At 36.7% G+C, this 21,488-nt stretch overlaps 1 protein-coding gene across 3 annotated transcripts in view; it reads left to right on the plus strand.

The window, feature by feature from the left end:
• Positions 1–21,488, plus strand: part of PTGER3 (prostaglandin E receptor 3) — a 184,164-nt gene that overhangs the window by 119,542 nt on the left and 43,134 nt on the right. For 2 of the 3 annotated variants that reach the window (XR_007455001.1, XR_007455000.1), the window contains exon 3: positions 18,933–19,092. The exons of the other annotated variant lie outside the window; for it this stretch is intronic. The gene's annotated coding sequence lies outside the window, so the exon portion shown is untranslated. The remainder of the gene's footprint in view (positions 1–18,932; positions 19,093–21,488) is intronic. 3 annotated transcript variants of the gene reach the window in all.

The following is a 21,488-nucleotide window of genomic DNA, read 5'->3' on the forward strand; positions in this document are numbered from 1 at the left end:
TACAGGGCAGAATTAAGCCCGTGGTTCAAATGATTAGAGAAATAAATTGCTGGCATGTGTGGATGAATGGAAATAAGGATGTGGAACCCATGTTTTACATATGGTCTTCTTGAACACAATGTAATGTCATTCTAAATGAGCCCAGAGAGCAGTTCTAGCCTGTGTTATTCATCATCCATATTTTATTTTTGATTTATATATTTTTTTCAGGTATGGTATTTATTATTCAGCTTCTTGTTGCTGAAAACCAGGGCCTCTATTTTTATCTCTGAATAAGTGTCCAAGAAACCATACCTGTTTCCTCGATGCAGATATCTTAAATTTAAATGTAATAGCAAAATTGTTCTTTTTCTCTGTTTCATTTTGCTTGGGCATTTGTGTCCCATATATCCAGTATCAAAGGATATTATATATTAGCTACATATTAGCTATCATCATTTGTTTCAGGAACTACAATAAGAAGTGTACCACAAATTAGAATCTTATGTTCATGTTCAAAACCCAATCACAGAATCAGCATGCTAGTGCAGGCAGAAGCCACAGGAATGCCCATCTGATGTTCCTTGTTCTTGATGAGGAGAGAGAGGACCCATAATTTTTGAGGGACTTGCCCAAAACTATACAAAAAGTTTAAGTACAGCCAGGTTGAGGATTGAGATTTCTGACCCCTAGTTCCTAAAATATAAGTCCAGAATGATCAGTGCAGAATCAAAATACTAGCGATGCTATACAGAAAAGGCAAATCCTTGTTTGGGAACAAAGTGAACAGCTTCCAAAGGTCAGCTTTGAGTTTTGGCAGAAATTGGCCAAATAAACAATTATATTCAAGGCTCTTAATAATTGCTAACATATCTGGGGACTCAATAACTATTAAATTTATTCTGACTTTTTTTAAGTTTATTTATTTATTTTGAGAGAGAGCGTGTGAGAGTGGGGGAGAGGCAGAGAGAGAGAGAGAGAGAGAGAGAATCCCAAGCAGCTATCTCTGTGCTGATAGCACAGAGCCCAACGTGAGGCTTGATCACACGAACCATGAGATCATGACCTGAGCCAAAATCTAGAGTCAGATGCTTAACTGACTGAGCCACCTAGGTGCCCCAAATTTATTCTGACTTTTAAGATTGTTACCAAATTGGCAGAAGTCAATCAGGCTCTCCAAATTATCTAAATTGATACAACCTGACTCCAAATCCTATGTTCTTACCCAGATGCTGCATTTGTACCCATATCTCCTCCTTCTCAGTTATTTTATAAGAAAAACAATTCTTTTAAGGTCTTTGTAATTCTTAATCAGTATAATTTCTTTCCAAACTCTCCATTCAAGCATTTGTTCACTAACTCATTTCTTCAACAGGCATACAGAAGTTATCACATACCAGGACACAAAGATATATATGACAATTTTTCTCCTCAGAGTTCATAGCCTAGTGAGGGGAACTTAGACTGTAAGTTTGAAGTTCATATACCTTAAGAATCATCTGCACTGTTCTGTGGTTTTCTCTAGTAAGGCTCATCCCAATGTGCTGTTATTTCAATGCTTCTTACCCTAATCTCATGAGGTAGACAGAATAAACAAAGGTCCCAAAGAGGTTAAAGTGATGTCAGGAAATCTCAGGGACCATATCTGTCTTGTTTACCACTGTGACCTATGCCTAGGTTGCTGACATACACTGGGAGCTCAATGAATATTTGACTGAAAGGTTGAACATAGCAAGTAAATGTTGAAACTGGGCCTTAAACTCAGGTGTCCTAATATTGAGTCCAGAATTTATTCTGTTACATCCATTTTTCAATGTCAGCTGTGGCCATTACCTTTCTTTGTTCCTCAGAGAAAGGGCTCTCATCTACTTTGGGTCCCATCTACTGGAGATGAGGCATCCCAATTAATTAATGCTTATGAAGCTATTAATCAATATATTAACAAACTTAAAAACAATCTCAGTGAAAACAGAAGATGATTCGTTCTCCAGGTTTTGCATTCTGTTGAGTAGGTAATTTTTATCAAGGGGTCCATCAGATCATATCAGAGAGGTGATCGCACTGCTCCTTGTAGAATGCCAGCCTTGAGAGTCCCGTGGCAAGTATATGAGAACAGTGAGGAGCAAGAGATGTGACATTTTCTAATGGCAAAAAGCTATAAATTTGTTCCTGAAATGACAATGTTTTTCATCATTAAATGATGGACATTATATATGATGATATCAAAAATGACAATAATGAAGTTGATAATAATAAGAAAAAATGGCTATCGTTTATTGAGATTCAACTATGTTCCAGCAGTGTGGCAAATCATTTGCATGTTATCTCAAACAAATTCTAACAATTCCATGACATGGATAATATTGTCAATTCCAGTTTACAGGTGATGGAGGCACAATAGCTTCCACTAACTCTAAACATTCAGTAAGGACGATTCATTCTTAAAAAGATGTACTGCTGTCACTCTCTTTAACTCACAGCCACATCCAACTATTCCCCATTCCATACATACATAATATTACATTGAATATAGGTGTATTAGTTGTAACCAGTGCCAAATGAACAGTCAATTAAGCAAAATATTGAAAAACCATGGAATTTGCCCCAATTCATTCTGTGAAGCTGACATTACTCTGATACCAAAACCAGAAAGAGACATTGCAAGAATACATACTATATACCAATATTTCTCATGGTCACAGACACAAAAATTATTTTAAAAGTTTCTGTCAGTCAAATCCAATGATATACAAAAAGCATTAACACATCATGACTGAGTGGAGTGGTCCTATAAAAACAAAGTGGCTTAACATTCAAAAATTGATTAATGTAACTCATCGTGTCAATGGACTAAAGAATAACCACAGAATCATCTCCGTACATGCAGAAAAATCATTTGAAAAAAACACAACATTCATTCCTGATAAAATCACTCAGCAAACTAGAAGTTAAAGGGAACTTCTTTAATCTGGTAACTGACATTAATGAAATTCTGTAGTTTAGTATCATCCTTAGTGGTTAAAAACTGAGTGCTTTCCTCCCAAGATATAGAATAAGACAAAGATGTCTTTTCTGTATTCCATATTGTATTGGAGACCCAGCTGGAGAGACAAGGCAAGAAAAAGAAATAAAAGAAATATGAATCAGAAATAAAGATATAAAACTTTCTTTATTCACAGATGAATTCATTGTTTATGTTAACAATCCTAAAGAGTTTTTAAAAAGCTATTTCAACTAACCAGTGAGCTTAGCAAGGTTGTCGTAGAGTACAAGGTTGAATTTTATTCTTTTTATTTTATTTTATTTTTCTTATAATTCCAGTATCATTAACATACAGTATTATGTTAGTTTTAGGTGCACAATATAGCAATTCAACAATTCTACACATTACTCAGTGCTCATCAGAATAAGTATACTCTTAATCCCCTTCACCTATTTCATCCATCCCTCTCCCACCTCCTCTTTGGCAACCACCAGTTTGTTCTCTATAGTTAAGAGTCTGTTTTTTGGATTGTCTCTTCTTTTCTTTCCTTGTTTGTTTTGTTTCATAAATTCCACATATGAGTGAAATCATATGGTATTTGTCTTTCTCTGACTGACTTATTTCACTTAACATTATACTCTATAGCTTCATCCACATTGTTGCAAATGGCAAGATTTCATTCTTTTTATGGCTGACTAATAGTCCACCATATATATATATATATACCACATCTTCTTTATCCATTCACCTATCAGTGGACCCTAAGGCTGCTTCCGTAACTTGGCTATTTTAAATAATGCTGCAATAAACATGGGGAGGCATATATCTGTTCAAATTGGTTTTTTCATATTGTTCGGGTAAATACCCAGGAGTGGAATTACTGGATCATATGATAATTATATTTTTAATTTTTTGAGAAACCTGTATTCCGTTTTCCACAGTGGCTACATCAGTTTGCATTCCCACCAATGGTGCACAAGTGTTCATTTTTCTCCACGTCTTCACTAACACTTGTTGAGTTTTGTGTTTTTGATTTTAGTCATTCTGACAGGTGTGAGGTGATGTCTCATTGTGGTTTTGACTTGCATTTCCTTGATGATGAGTAATGTTGAGCATCTTTTCACATGTCTGTTGGCCATGTAGATGTCTTCTTTGGAGAAATGTCTCATGTCTTCTGCCCATTTTTAAATTGGATTATTTGAGGGTTTTGGTGCTATATTATATGTTATTATATATTTTGTATCTTATAATCCTTTATAAGACATGGCATTTACAAATATCTTCTCCAAATCCATAGGTTGTCTTTTAGTTTTGTTGATTATTTCCTTTACTGTGCAGAAGTTTTTATTTAGATGTAGTCCTAATAATTTATTTTTGCTTTTGTTCCCTTGCCTCAGGAGACATACCCAAAAATATGTTGCTATGGCTGATACCAGAGAAATTGCTGCCTATGTTCTCTTCTAGGATTTTTATGGTTTCAGTTCTCATATTTAGGTCCTTAACTTATTTTGAGTTTATTTTTTTGTATTATGTAAGAAAGTGGTCCAGTTTCATTGTTCTGCATGTAGCTGTCCGGTTTTCCTAACACCATTTGTTGAAGAGACTTTTTTTCCCATTCATATTCTTGCCTCCTTTGTCAAAGATTAATTAACCATATACATGTGAGTTTATTTCTGGGGTTTCTATCCTGTTCCATTTATCAGCATGTCTAGTCTTGTGCCAGTACCATATTCTTTTTATTAATACAGCTTTGTAGTATGTCTTGAAATTTGGATTGTGATACCTCCAGTTTTGCTCTTTTTCAAGATTGCTTTGGCTATTCCAGGTCTTTTGTAGTTCTATACAAATTTTAGGATTATTTTTTCTAGTTTTGTGAAAAATGCTCTTGGTATTTTGATAAGGATTGCATTAAATCTGTAGATTGTCTTGGGGTTATGGACATGTTAATAATATTTGTTCTTCCACTCCATGAGCATGGAATATCTTTCCATTTGTTTGTATTGTCTTCAATTTCTTCATCAATATTTTATAGTTCTCATAGTATAGGTCTTTTACCTCCTTGATTAAGTTTATTCCTAGGTATTTTATTATTTTTGGTGCAACTGTAAATGGAATTGTTTTCTTAATTTCTCTTTCTGCTACTTCATTATTATTGAATAGAAATGCACCAGATTTCTGTATATTGATTTGTATCCTGCAACCTTACTAAACTCATTCATCAGTTTTAGTAGATTTTTGGTGGAGTCTTTAGGGTTTTCTACATATAGTGTCATGTTACCTGTAAATAGTGAAAATTTTACTTCTTCTTTACCAATTTGGATATTTTATTTTTCTTTTGCTTGTCTGATTGCTGTGGCTAGTATATCTAGTGCTGTGCTGAGTAAAAGTGGTAACAGTGGACATCTTGTCTTCTTCCTGATCTTAGGGGGGAAAGCTGTCAGTTTTTCACCATTGAGTATGATGTTAGCTGGGTTTTTCATATATTACCTTTATTATGTTGGCATGTTCCTTCTAAACCTACTTTGTTGAGGTTGTTTTTTTTTTTTTTTTTTTTATCATGAATAGGTGTTGTTCTTTGCTGCATGCTTTTTTCTTCATCTATTGAAATGATCATATGTTTTCTATCCTTTCTTTTGATGTGATGTATCACACTGGTTGATTTTCAAATACTGAACCACCTTTGTATCCCAGAAGTAAATCAAGGTTAAATTTTAAAAATAAATAATTCTGTATACTATCAATAAACAGTTAAAAGGAAATTAAAAGGCAATACCACTTACAATAGCATAAAAAATACAAAATCTGGATATATTTGATAAAAGTATGCACAAAACATTCTGAGAGAAATTAAAGAAGACCTAAATGGAGAGATATATTGTGTTCACAGAATGAAGACTCAACATTGTTAAAATGGCAGCCGTCCCCAAATTTATCTACAGATTTAAGGCAATTCTAATCAAATCCCAAGAGTGTTTTTTAATAAAATGATAAGCTGATAGTGAAATTTGTAAGAAAATACTAAAAACCTATAATAGCCAAGTGACTTTGAAAAAAGAGTAAAATTAAAGGATTTTATATATACCTGACCTCAAAAGTTATTATAAAGCTAAATTAATCAAGACAGCATGAGAGTGACATAAAGATAAAAATACAGATCAATGGAACAAATTAGGAATTCAGAAATAGTCCTACACATCTATGGTCAATTTATTTTTGACAAAGGTGCCAAAGCAGTTAAATGGTGAAAGAATAATCTTTCCAACAATAGTGCTAGAACAATTGAATAGCCATATGCAAAACAAAATAAAACAAAAATAAATGAAAACTCTCTACTCTTACCTCATGCCATAAGTAAAAATTGCCTCAAAATGGGTCATGGACTTAATTATGTAAGAATTAAAACTATAAAACTCCAGGAAAAAACACAGCATAAGATCTGGGTCACCTTGGGTTTGGCAAAGGTTTTTAAAATTGGAAACAAAAAAGTATATGCTACTAAATTTTAAAATTAGAATTTTTACTTCATTGGAATTAAAACTTTTTGCTTTTCTAAAGATACTGTTAAGTGAAAAGGTAAGCCACACCATGAGAGAAAAGATGTGTAAACTATATAACCATATAGAGAAAGGATCTGTGTCTGTAATATACAAAAAATTCTTACAATTCAATAACGAGAAGAGGAACATTATAATAAACAATGAGCAAAAGATTTTAATAAACAACTCACCTAAGAAATTTTATGAATGGAAAATAAACATCTGATAATATGCACAGCACAATTAGTTATTAGGAAAGTGAAAATTAACTACACACCCATTATAGTTGCCAAAAATAAAGAATGATCATACAAAGAGGACAAAAGATTTAGTTTTTTAACTGTGATATCATGTATCCTGGTAAAATTCATACAATTACTAAGGAATTAGCGTCTAGAAGTCTCTACCCCCCCAAAAATATAAATGTATTATATAACATTTCACTTGAACCAATCCAATAAACTCTTGATTATTAGTTTTTAAAGGTCATAGACCAGAAACAGTCTCTGTTTCTTTCTTTCTTTCTTTCTTTCTTTCTTTCTTCCTTCTTTCTTTTTTTTTTTTTTGTTTTTTGTTTTTTGTTTTGTTACAAGATGGAAAGAGCTAAGTGTTACAGTGAGGAAGAAAGGAATGGCCTCCAGGATCTTATACTCTGAGGTCAAAGCTGTGTCGATGTTAAGATGTGAAAATTGCCTATGATTTTGTAGCATCTTGTAATTATGTTATCGCTTCAAGAACATCCAAAGTCACTGAAACCTCAAGTTCTTTGATCCATGGCCAACCAAGTCCATCAATATTTCTTCAAGTCTGCACAACGTGTTTAGATCTCAGTGAAACATTAGAGCAATTTTTGATATTACCATTATCTATTTTCTGAGGACTGATTCTCTTTTCTAACCATGGTTGTGAATATCTATGTTCATGAAAGTACTAAGAAACTTTATAGCTCTGCTAAAAAGAAAGTAGGAGTCTCTTTTCTTTCTTAAATTTCCTTAATAAAAAAAAAAACAATGTTAATTTGATGAAAGTGAAAAATAACTATAAACGTCATTCATCTGGTTCCTATTCATTGCAGAATAAAAACAAAATTTTCATTTCCATTTCAATTATAACACTACTGCCCTTTTGAGTTTTGCAGTTTCATTAAATCTAACCTCATCTAAACTTCTGATAAAATTGGCTAGAAAAGGGGCGCCTGGTGGCTCAATCGGTTGGGTGTCCGACTTTGGCTCAGGTCATGATATCACGGCTTGGGAGTTTGAGCCCTGCGTTGGGCTCTGTGCCGACACCTCAGAGCCTGGAGCCTGCTTCAGATTCTGTGTCTCCCTCTCTCTCTGCCCCTCCCCTGTTCACACTCTGTCTCTTAAAAATAAATAAATGTTAAAATAATAATAATAAAAGAAATTATAGTCAGTTTCTGCTATCCTACATTTGTTGTCTTCTCCCAGTTTATTTTTCCTCTCTTTTCATGGAACTCACGCTTTCCAAGTTTTTAAAAAAAATTTTAACATTTATGTACTTTTTAGAGAGAGAGAGAGAGAGAGCATGAGTTGGGGAGGAACAGAGAGAGAGGGAGACACAGAATCCGAAGTAGGCTCCAGGCTCTGAACTGTCAGCACACAGCCGGATGCCGGCTTGAACCTACGAACTGTGAGATTATGACCTGAGCCAAAGTCAGATGCTTAACTAACTGAGCCACCCAGGTGCCCCACACTTTCCAAGTATTTTAAATTAAAAGCTTAATATATACCATTTTCAGGGTATATATCTTAAAAGGTATATACCAGATCTCTAGAATTTAGGGAGAAAACAGTCTTAAGATATTCTGTTCCCTTGGCCCCATAAGAGTATTTGATGTTATAAAAACGTGTGTTCAAAATTTTGGTTTGGAAAACAAGAACTGTCACTGTAATTATGCAGGAGGAACTTCCCAGGTGACTGAGTGTAACAGAAAAGTCAGAAAATAGGTACAGTGAGTCACTAAAATATTAGATACAACTATCTCTAATCTAGCTTCTTTGATGTATCTCTATAGTTCTAGCAGTCTGATGTTTTGTTTAGGTTAAGCACATTTGGGTTTCAATCTAGAGCAAAAAATGTGATACCTTTGGCATCCTTTTGTGGTGGCTTTTGTGATAGCCAAGTAGGATCTATTGCCAGTACATTGTCACATTAGTGACAGTTTTTTAAACCAGTGTTTGTTTGATTTTTTTTCTATTTTGTAAATGTCACCTTTTTGCTAGCATGCTCAGCAGAAAGGATGGTTGCAATACTTTTTTAACATGAAGTTAGGTCTAATGACTTTTAGATCTTTGTATTTCCCTGGGTAGACTGATGTTCTGAATTTTTAAGAATTCATTTCAAGTCGTAGTCAAACACTTCCAGCCATTGGAACACCATTCTGGGTGTAACTGGTTGAACCAGAGGACATGGCCCATGTTTTGGGGATATGCTGACAGATCCCACAGCTGCGACACTGTCAGTCAGCCATATGCTTTTAGGCAGAACACAAATGTCATTTAGGGTTTGGCAGCAGAAAAGGCAAATGAGACAATTTTGAGCACAGGAGATTCTTTTGAATTAAAACTGCAGACCTTAATTTTCCTAGAGAAGTGCTTTCCTTTCGTTGTTTTCAGTTTCTAACAAAATCAATAAGGTAATAAGGTTGTGATCATGTTGAAATTATTTAGTAGTCCTTATTAATAATAATAAGCCACAATTATAGAATGCCTGATAAACATTAGGCAATATATTAATTGTTACATGAATTATCTCAATTGATCCTCACATTGATTCTATGAAGCTTGTACTATAATGATCTGTGTTTACAGATGAAGACATTGAATCTACAGTTTGTAAGTGGTGCAGTTGGCACTTCAATTCAATTCTCTGATTTTTTTTCGTGGTTACCAAACATATTTAATGAATGAATTAATAAATACATTCTATAAATCCATCCAGATTCTCATAAGCTAGATTCTAAAGTAAGTTCAGATCCATAAACTTTCTAGTTTGGGAGTTCTGAATGTGGACTACACATTAAAATTATTTAGGAGAGGTTTTAAAACCACTGATTTTATTAGTATCATGTGGGGATCCAGGGAATTTGTTTTTTTAAAAACCTTCATAGACGATTCTAATGTGCAGCCATTATTCAGAACAACTGCCCAATCCCTCCGATTTTTTTTTTAAGTTTATTTATTTACTTTGAGAGAGGGTGCAGAGGGGCAGAGAGAGAGGGGGAGACAGAGAGAATCCCTAGCAGTCTCCTTCCTGTCAGCACAGAGCCCAATGCAGGGCTCAATCTCACGAAATCAAGTCACATGCTTAACTGACTGAGCCACCCAGGTGCCCCCAGTCCTCTGATTGTTAATAGATATATTTCCTTGCGAAACTCTCTTCAATAAGAGAAAATGAAGAACACTAATACTCCTTATAGGAACCCTTTTTTAACTTGATACATTTTTCTTTTCCCAATTTGTAATACCATATAACGGTATTCAAAGATATCTTTAAAAGCCTACAAGAAAAACATCTTTGTCAAGTAGCTATTGATTGGTCTGAATAATTGCATTTCTCCTGTGAATTAATACATCTACAGACGATCTGATATCTACCTCTCTTCCTAGCTTCATTTTATGCAAACTCTACACATCAAACTGTAACTCTGTAGGCTCTCATATTTCTGGAACTTCCCTTGTGCTTCTACCAGGAGTGATCTGCATTTACCCATATGGTAGGACCTTCTCATGGGACCTTTGGAGACTCATCCAAGTAGAATGAAGTTCTCCTTCCTCTGTGATTCCATGTCAATTTGTATATATTTTGATTATACATATTTTTAGTATAGCTTTTTAAAGAGTAATATATACTTAAGTTAAAGATTAAAACAGTAAAAAATGGTTTACAGTGTAAAATCTGTCTCCCATTCATGCTTTGACATACAGACCTTTCATAAGGCAATAGCTATTCCCACCATAATTAATACAGAGAGAAACACACACATATATATACATAGTTCTTTGGGTTTTGCAAGATTGAAAGCCTCTCTAGCAAACACAGTGTTCTGCACCTTGCTTTCTTCACGTAACAATATCTTAGGCTTCTTTCTATATTAATATACAAACCTTATTATTTTAATAGCTCTGACTATTTTAATATGACATATCATAGTTTACCTAACTGGCTTCTCATGATGGACACTTTGGCTGTTACTAGCTATTACAAACAATGTTGCTAGGGGCGTCTGGGTGGCTTAGTCAGTTGAGTGTCCCACTCTTGATTTTGGCTCAGGCCATGATCCCAGGGCCATGGGATCAAGCCCTGCCTCCATGCTCAGTGTATAGCCTTCTTAGGATTCTCTCTCTCTCTCTCTCTCTCTCTCTTTCTCTCTCTCCCTCTGCCCCTCTCCCCTGCTTGTGCGCTCTCTCTCTCTCTGTCTCTAAAAATAAAATAAATCTTAAAAAAACCCGTTGCTATAAGTATCTTTGCTGGTACATTTATGTAGAGTGGATAAGGCTGGGCTTTTGAAGTTAGATCTCCTGGGTTTGAACCTTGGCTCTGTATCACTAGCTCTTACTGTTTTAATCAAGTATTTAACCTCTGTATGCCCCAGTTTCCTCTTATGGAAAATGGGAATTTGGTAATAATTTCAGAAGGGTTTTTTGAGGATTGAAAAAACTGCTACTTGAAAAGAACTTTAATGTTTAGTATAGAGTAAACACTCAGTGGTATTTACTACTATAATTGTAAAGACCTCATGTCTTTCGGCACATGTGTGAGTATATCTTCAGGATATTTTCCTGGAAGTGGAATTCTTGGGGCAAAGGGTGTGTGCATTTATAAGCTTAATAGATACCCATCTTGACTGGGCCCTTTAGAAACAGACCCTGAGACAAGGACCCAAATACACATAGTTTACTCAGGTGATGAGGGAAAGTCAAACAGGGAAGTGGGAATGTGAGGCAGGGAAGGAAAGGAGCCAGTAATGGGCATATCAGCAAGCCATTCACGACTTTGAGTACGCGGAGCTCAGGATTTCTGAAGCCCTAGGGAATTCTAGGAGCCAGTATTGACACAAATCTCAGGGTAACCGTATTCAGAGGGTGAAGGAACTGGGCTATTGGTGCATTGACTTCCATCCTGTCATGTCAGTCATTGTCTGAAGGCCACTGTATGATCCTGGGAGTAAGGACTTCTGAGGACAGAGCAGCACTCTGCCTTAGGTTCTGGTAATAATGGGATTGTCTGTAGATAATTTAAAAGGAGTAACAAAATTGACTAAACGTCATTCTAAATTTATCATTATGGTGTGCTAGGAATTCTCTATAACCTCAGTTATAAAATACTCCTCTCCTCACAGGTACTTCCCACTGTGCTTCCCTACGTTCCACTGCCTGGGAGGGATTAACTCCCTAACACTTCTGGCCTATTTCACAGGCAGGCACAGCGGGGTTTATGAGCCAGAGAAGAAAAGAGACACAGGTGCTGCCAGCTGGAAGCCTGAACAGCATGAACTAAAGGGCAAGGAAGAGAGAATATGGTCAGAGCACCAACAGTATCTGCTAGAGTTGAACCCGCCCCACTTAGACCTTCTACACAAGTGCTTGAACATTTTTCTTGTTTCAAGTCTTGCCCATGGTAATGAGAATTACCCCTCACTGCTGTCTTTTATGACCACCCCTGAGTGGAGCTGTGTTTCATAAGTCTATTTTTAGCTTATGGGATACATTGAGCCAACCCATTCGTGAATCAGACCTGGGTTTTATCATCCTCTGACAACTGGTATTGGGGTACTCTCTGTAAAATCTTGGGCATGACCTGAGGGAGATATATTGGTTAAACAAGTTAGGTAATATGGGGGGCTGGGCCACTGGTTCATGTAACTTAGTTGTTCCTCTGGACATACTCATGCTTGATCACTAATGTATCATTGTGTGATGGGTTCTTGCTGTGCCCACCCAAGCTAATGACTTGGAGGATCTGATGGTAACCGGCTTGTGATGAGCAGCTCCTGTCAAATTATCAGGAGATGTCTCATGTTTAGGCTAAGTTTCTACTAGGTCCAGTAGTACCAAAAGCTGCTTTTTAAATGGTAAACAGTTCTTTGAAGACTTCTGGCTTTCATATCGTATCCTGATTGATAGTTGAGCCTGCCATTTTTTTTTCCTCTGAATGCTTATGACACTAACAGCAACCAGCCAATTCTATTGTCCTTATAATTCTCATTATCCCCTTATCTGTCAAGTTCTAGAAATATTGCGTAAGCCAGTGCATGCTCTTCACGCCAACCCATTTTAGTAGGGGGTGATGGCGTTTGGAAACTGGGCCACTAACACTGAAATGTATGGACACAGGGATACAGGCAGGGTGCCATCAGCTTCTGCTACAATGTCACTAAAATATCTTCCAAAGAAGGCATTTCATTTCACATGCTCATCAACAAACTGGAAGATACCTGTTTTTATGCATCCTTACCATCTCAATATATTATGAAATATTTAGTCTTTACTAATCTGATGGGTTTTTAAATGGTACTTCATTGTTGTTTTATATGTATTTCTTTATTGTGAAGTTACATCTATTCGCACATATTAAAACTATTGATATGCCTTTCACTTTGAAAAATCCATTGGCAATCTCTTTTTATATGTTTTTCTCATTTTCAGGAATTGAGGACAAGGACCAAATATTATAACAAAAGACGTTCCCATTTCTCTTATCACTCAGGAAATCCCAAGGGTTTGGGAACTGTGATCCAGGAACTGTGGACACAGACCGAACATGTCTGAGAAATATGTTTTGGTCATCTGAATGACTAAATATATATATTCCTTATAAATCACAATATCATAATATACTTCATTTGTTACAATTAATGAATCAGCATCAATATGTTATAATTAACTGAGGTCCATACTTTATTCTGATTTCTTTAGTTTTTATCTAATGTCCTTTTTCTGTTCTAGGCTTCCACCAGGATATCACATTATATTTAGTTATCATGTCTCCTTAGGTCCCTTTTTGCTGTGACAGTTTCTCAGATGTTCCTGGTCAGGTATTTTGTAGACTGTCTTTGTATTTGGAATTGCCTGATGTTTCTCTCATAATTGGACTGGGACTATGGGTTTCTGGGAGAAAGATGACAGAGGTAAAATGCCATTGTCATCACATCACATCAAAAGCACATACTATCAACATTATTTATCATTGTTGATATTGACCTTGATTAACTGATAAGGTAGTTTTTTTCAGACTTCTCCACTTTAAAGTTACTCTTTGTGATAGTTAATTTTATGTATCAACTTAAGTGGGCTAAGGGATGCCCAAATAGCCAATAACACTATTTCTGGTATGTCTGTGAGGGTGCTTCCGGAAGATACCAGCATTTGGGTCAGTAGACCTAGTAAAGAAGATCTGCCCTCACTGGTGTGGGTAGGCATTATCTAATGCATTGAGAGCCCAAACAGAACAAAAAGGGGAAGGATGAATGCTCTCTCTTCTTGAACCAGCATCCCTCCGTACCCACGCACTCCTGTAATCTCAGTTCTCAGGCCTATGGCCTCAAACTGGGAATTACACCACTGACTCACCTGATTCTTAGTTCTTCAGGCTTTGATTTATACCACCAGCTTTCCTGGTTACCCAGCTTGCTGATAGCTCATTACATATATAATTAATTATATAATATATATTTCCCATTGGTTCTGTTTCTCTAGAGAAACATGACTAATACACTCCTCCCCTCTCCCTTGTCCTTTTCATACTGTACTCTTGGAGAAAAAAATTGCTATGTGCAGCTCACACTAAGAAGAAGTGGGGAAGGATGCCTGGGTGGCTCAGTTACGTGTCTGACTTCAGCTCAGGTCATGACTTCACAGTTCGTGGATTTGAGCCCTGAGTTAGGGTCTGTGCTGACAGCTCGAATCCTAGAGCCTGCTTCGGTTTCTGTGTCTCCTTCTGTCTCTGCCCCTCTCCCATTCTGTCTGTCTGTCTGTCTGTCTCTCTATCTAGAATGAATAAATTTAAGAAAAAAGAAAAAGGAGTGGGAAATTGTGCTCAGCCTCCTTGAGGATGAAGGATCTATATAAAATTAAATTATTTGGGATTCCTCCGTATGGGAGATTTGTCTGTTCTCTCCCACTTATTTATTCAATCATTTATTTATATCAGTATGGACTCATGGGTATTTATTTATTTTATACTTTGGATTATAATCTAATAAGATTTTATTTTGTTGCTTAAAATGTTTCTTCCTTGGCCACTGGGAGTTCCTTTAGTTGGTTTCTGTGTCCTTTTGACATATCTCCATTATTGTATGCTTTGATTTGTTCTTTACACATCCTTACTTTTTTGGCACTCGAAGATGGTGTAGGTTTATTTTGTGTAATCCTTACCACAATCCTGAGTCAGCCATTCCTCTGAGGAACCCTGGTTCTTTTTATTGGAAACAGGATTAGAAGCCAAAATCTGGGCTCTAGATATGCCTATTACTACTGGGGTTAGATTCAGTAAACCAATACAATATGGTTTATTTAATAAACAAGTTTCTAATGTAATTCACAATATGTTGAAATATTCTCTTCTTAGCTATAATTGCAAATTAAAGGCATGTATCCTCAAGGTTGTTACAGCATGTCCAATTATGTACTGGATGTAGAATATTTTAGAGCTTTTTAAGTGTGTGCAGACACTGTACATTTCTAAGAGAAAAGAAACATCTTTCTGACATCCACATGCTCTGGGTTTTTCAGACTAGAAAAGAAAGACCAAAATGCCAGTTTGGACTCTAAAATGCCTTGCAGTACAGAGATCTTCCATAACTAAAATAAAAATAACCACAAAATCTGTGACCATCACCCTATCTTATTACCAATTTTTGAACACCTCCACTATTGGTGAACAGAATGACATTTGGTTATTACAGGTGACCTAACGTTCAATGACCATAAATGCCCTTGACAATGAAAGTGCTGTCTTGTGACTCTAATCTAATCGACTTGCTAAGCACAGGAAAAAGTTGGCACCTTCCTATGGCATTGATTAATGAGGAAACACTTGGTTTCACAGTTAATGTGAATTATTATAACCCTTGGGTACCTATTATTTTTATAAGAAACAGCTCTGTGTGATGTTTACATTTAGTGATGTCTGCATTCATAACACAAGAGCCACACCTCTATATGACTTCACTTCATTGAGAAAATGCAACTTGGGGTTAATTTTTGGAAATGCATGTCATATGCTAAATGCAACTCCCTCATTCCCTTCTTCCCTTTTAGTTTGCCATTGACTTTATTGATGCAAAAGGGATGGGGGAAATCAAACTAACCTGAACTAACTGTCTCATTCATACATACATTTAATTCAATTCTTAAAGCAGCATTAAGAGCTAAGTATTCTTAACACCTGTTGGAAAGTTGAAAAAACAGAGATTTGGAAAGGTCAAGTAACCTACTCAAGATTACACAATTATAAGTAGCGATTGTAAAGTTATTATATGGAATATATGCCTGGATCAATTTGACTCCAGAGCTCATCTTTTCCCACTCTGGCAGGAAACTGGCAGCATGTATAAGAATAATTTAAGATGATTTTTAAAATAATATGCCTGAGTTCCACTCTAAGAGATTCTGATTTCATACTTCCAGGGGAGAATCTAGGCATCAGCAAGTTTTAAATTTCCTCCCGTGATACTAATGAGCAATCCCGTCTGAACCAGAGCACTGCACCATTCTGATTTAACTGTCATAATTACACCTAACATTTAGGCTGTGTCCTTAGGGTTTGCAAAGTTATTTTTTAAATACACAGTTTGTTTACTCTTTAAACCAACCCAGCTAGAGATTATTATGCCCATTTTTTCTAGAATGGGAAGCAGAGACTCAAGGAGTTTAAACATTTCACTCAATATTACAGCATCAGTAGCTAAAACCCAAGAAAATTTGAAGAGGGCCACCTAATTGTTTTTAATCCTTATTTAGAATATCCTAATCTTGGTCCCATTTGGATCGCTCCATCTCTTTCCCTCCTTCTCTGGTCTATTCTCCAGCCTAGAACTTCAAGAGCTACTTAGATGCCATTTGAAGCTATCAACTACATGTGGATGAGGAATGGTGGCTATGAGAGCTGACTCATTACTAAAGTAACATAGGTTAGTAGTAAAAACAGAGCTGAGGGTACAAGTTGGACACCTTAGGGAAGTGATTTTATTTCTTGAAGCTTAGGTTCAACAATATAATGGGGGAAATAATAATACTACTCCCACACAGTTTTATCATGAAAATAAGATAAAATAATGTGTAGAAAAGAGGTTTGTAAATTGAAAGGCATGATACTTAATGCTAGTCATTGTTATTTCATTTGTACCGATTAGTTTTGAAGAGTGGTATTAATTTCCCAGGGCTGTTCTAACAAATTATCACAACCTTGTTAACTTCAAACTATAGAAAATTATTCTCTCCCAATTCAGGAGACTGGAAGTCTGAAATTAAGGTGTCAGCAGGGCGAAACGCCTTCTGAAGGCTTGACGAGAAAATCCTCTTCCAGCTTCTAATAAGTGTTGGCATTCCCTGGTGTTCCTTGGTTTGAAGCCACATCATTCCAATCCTTGCTTCTGTCTTCCCATTGCTTTCTCCTGTGTGTTTGTCTCAAATATCCCTCTACTTTTCTCTTACAAGAATATTTGTCATTGGATTTAGGACCCACCCAGATAATTCAGCATTACCTTCTTGTCTCAAAATCCTTAACTGCATGACTTCTGCAAAGAACCTTTTTCCAAATAAGGTAACATTCATAGGCTTCAGGAATTAATACATGAACATATCTTTTTGGGAGCCACCATTCAACCCACTACAGACATTACAAGTATTTCTCTTAAACTAAACATGCCACTGTCTGATTAACTACTGATTACCAATACATTTAATTTCTAAACCTTTTACATGGTAAATAAGATCTTCATTCCCTCAAGTCAGCCCTGCCCATCCCCCAGACAACTGCACAGAACTCCCTGCCATTTCCTGGATATTCCTTGCACTCTCCTACCCCTGTGCCTTTATACATGCTATTTCTGTTACTTGCCTTCCCTCTCCTTCTGGACCTCATCACTATTTTTTGCCTTCTTCTGTGAAGTATTTACCGATTATCAAAAAAGACTGCTCATTTTCTTTCCAAATCTGCTAGCTTTCTTGGCTTTCTACCTCTGATCTGGCATTTACTACAGGTTGAACTTTACCACTGGAGCAGAGCACCTGTTCACTTTCCCAGTAGATTGAGCTTGTTTTTGTTATGTCCTCAGGATACAGAAGTGACTCATTCATCTTTGTACTGCCCACTGCATGAGGCCCATGACCAGGCACATGGCTGGTTCTCACCAAAGCTGGTGAACCACAGGGGATGGTGAATAACACTTCTCTTGGGTTCCTCAGTCTACTACCGTGTGGGGGCAGCTGAAGGGCCCTGGAATCCCATTTCCCTTTCAGTGGTGCAAATTATATTATTACATTTGTCTTATTCTCTTTATTTGGCTTATTATTATCATCATCATTATTCTTTCCATAAGGGCCCCTTTTCTCCCTTTTCTCACTTGCTAGTTTATTTTTTCGTGATCAACTTTTGTGTGTTGTAGGGTTTCTTCTATAAAAGTATTATTCTTTGACGGAGTTATAGTTTTCCTGTCAGTGATAAGTGATATTACTCACATCATCTTAGTTTAGTAAACACTTTGTATGAGGGAGGGGAAGGCAGAGAGAAGCTGTGAGTCTCCGTTCTCCTCAGATCTCAGCTCTGTGCTTTGACTTTGGTTTTATCTTTTTGAAGTTCAACACATTTGTTTTTCTATTTGTTTTTTCTCATCCTTTTTATGGCTAAATCCCTGTTCAGTCTTAGATTCAAAATCCAAAATTAGGTTTGGGAAAAAGTAAACAGATGATTGAATGTTGTCCTACTTCCTGAATACTACCAATGCTGCATGTGCTGTGTATACTCCACATAATTTATTAAAAGATTTTCCTTTGGAAGGGAACACTTCTCAGATTCTCCTAGGTTGAATAGTGGTCCTCACATGCTTCCTGGACTGTAAATCCTTTGCAAGTAGAAACTGTCTGTGGCCCATCTCTAATCATGTTATCAACACAGTGCCAGGCACGTACGAGGTAATCAAAAAAGTTTCACAAATCATTGAATGCAAATATCTGTCTTGGGAACTGGCAAAACTTCAGTAGCCAATGGATAACTTTGATTTCTCTTTCCTACTGTAATACCTATTCAATGTTGTGATGGCAATCTACTTGAAATAATCTGTTTTTTTACTAACAGAACATCTAGAGAAGCCCAATGAAAGTCTTGGTCAAACCAATGCCTTTCACAAATCCTGTTCTATACGACACAACTCCATACAAAAGCAATGCTGACGACTATTCATTTTCTTACAGCTCCTCCAATCCTAAGTTGGGAATTTAAACTCCATTTAGGACTATGGGGATCTGAATAACAAGACAGAAGGCTACCACACTCCAAAGCAATCTTCTCCAAAAATCGACATCTGTCAGTGTTTCAAGTTTCAGCTTTGGCACTTGAGCCTCTAAGTTCAAGGTGAGATCTCTGGGGATTGCCAAGGAAATTTATGAGCCCGTTTCTCTCAGCTTTGCTTGTAAATCTTTCCCCAAAATCTTGGGCATCAGTCTCATCACATGTGTCACTGTTTCTCCTAAGAGGAGATGATTCGAACTTCACTAAGCTGTAATTCCTGGTATACATCCTTACAGTGTGTCTAAGCTCCTCCTATCTGTTTCCTCCTGCTGGTCCAACATATATTGCAACTAACAGTCGAATATCAAACCACTTAGGTTGAGACCATCAGCACCTTGTCACTTGGGCTTGGAGAGGCCCATGCAAGATAAATTGGTCATGAATTTCAATTACCTTCCAGTACAGGCTTGTCACTCTTCCTGGAGCATACAAAGTTCCATATGGCAGTGGTCTCCTACAGAAAACTGTGCTTGTGTCTTTCACTCTTCTTCTTTCTTAAAATTGAAATATAATCTGGAAGGCAATTCCCATGTTAATGTATGCACCAAACTGCATGCTTAACATTTTGTGTCTCACCTCAGACAGGATACGAATAGGATCTTAATAGAAATGCTTAATGCAATATGTTCACAGTCTCTTTCCTCCATCAATTTATCACTTATACACAGTTACAATATAAAATTATCAACAGAAGGGATATAAAAACAAACTTAAGGAGTCTCTGGTGGTTCAGTCTACATTTAGCATTACTCAGAGCTGTGGACACTCGGTCATTGGTTCCTGTACACTACAAGAGCCTGATACCCAGGATGAGGATACAAAGCAGCCACGCTTCAAGGTCCAGCCATGTTATATGTATATATATATACATATATATATATATGTATATATATATATATATATACACACATATATATATACATATATATATATGTATATATGTGTGTGTATATATATGTATATGTGTATATATATATATATATATATATAGCAGAAAACATCTCCTTCTCCCTTTAGCTCCAGCAGCCTGCCCGCCCACAAAGAAGGAAATAGTTACTGTGCATGATAGGAGCTTGGGGTTTGGCAGTGATCCAGCAAAGAAATAGGGACAGAGGTCTGTAAGATAAGAAATAAAATTAAAGTTAATCTGAAACAGGCTCTGTATCTAAATAAATGTGCCAAAGAAAATTAGGGATAAAATTGGTAGCTTTGGGTTATTTTTGCAACCCAAGGCTGCACCTCCATGGGAAAGACTGTTGCCACTGAGATGTGGGTGAGGCACCCTCCAAAGTCCTTACCGGTCAAAGACCACCTGGGATGCACTCAAAATTCCTACCATTACACTCGTTGCATCTAGAAAGTCTGTTAAAATGTTGAGGAATCTGACATTGAATCACTGAAAGATATAGTACAGTTACACCCCAAAAAAACTGGTGTGAACTTTATGTATTTTCTCTCCTAGGTTATTTGTTTAATTTTGCCTTTTTTACCTCTGGTCTTTTCATCTGCATTCCTTAGTTCAGGTCCTTAAGCATTTTCTCATGAAGGTTATTGGAATAACCCCACAAAACCCTGTTTGGTTTCTACCGCAGTCTTCTGCAACTTACTGTTCACACTACTGCCAGTATAAACCCAGATTTGGTGCTATTAATCCCCTGCCTAATGCAAAGTGCTCCCTCTTGCCTGCAGGGTAAAATCCAGGCAGAAGCATAAAACCCCTTTATAATCTGGTCCATGCTTATCTCTTCCCACTCCTCAATCACTCAGAACGTCTTGTAGTAGTTCCAAAACACAGCGGGGCTCTGGGCCTCTCTGTCTTCTCCCCTGTGGTTATCCTTTAGCCTGGGAGACTTCCCTTCTTCCAAGGCTGATTGGTTCCCATTCCATCTTTGAGACTCAGCCTGGGTGCTCTTTCTTCAGGAAGCCTTCTTCTACTTTTGGAGACAATTATATGCACTGTGGGTTATGATAGCATCCGGTTTCGTCCCTTCATCACAACTAATCACATCGCATCCCAACTGTAGATAGAGTTGTCTGTATCCTTCACTAAACAGAGACAACATGAATCAAGGACTGTATTCCCAGGATCTGGTGGCACATGCTAAGCACAGAAAAGGTGCTTAATGAACATTCTTTGAATGAATCTACATGTTCAGGCATTTTCACATATATTATGTCTTTCCATCTTTCCAACAACAAGCCTCACCTTGTCCTATTATACAGGAATGGTCTAATTCGTGGTGCATTACTTAAATATCAGGCAGAGGGGCAGGTCAACATTATTACCTCAGACAATTGAAGGAGAGAGGATATCAGGATGTGAAGTGGTTGATGAAAAGGGAGATTTAAAAGAAAGAAAAGGAGATCTTACGACTTTACAAATCTGATGTTATAACGAATTAGTTCTTTTCTTATTTGAAATCCTAGAGGGAAAAAGAGATATGGGGTGGTATTCGTGC

This window comes from Panthera uncia, assembly GCF_023721935.1.
Source record: "Panthera uncia isolate 11264 chromosome C1 unlocalized genomic scaffold, Puncia_PCG_1.0 HiC_scaffold_4, whole genome shotgun sequence".
Classification (NCBI taxonomy): domain Eukaryota; kingdom Metazoa; phylum Chordata; class Mammalia; order Carnivora; family Felidae; genus Panthera; species Panthera uncia.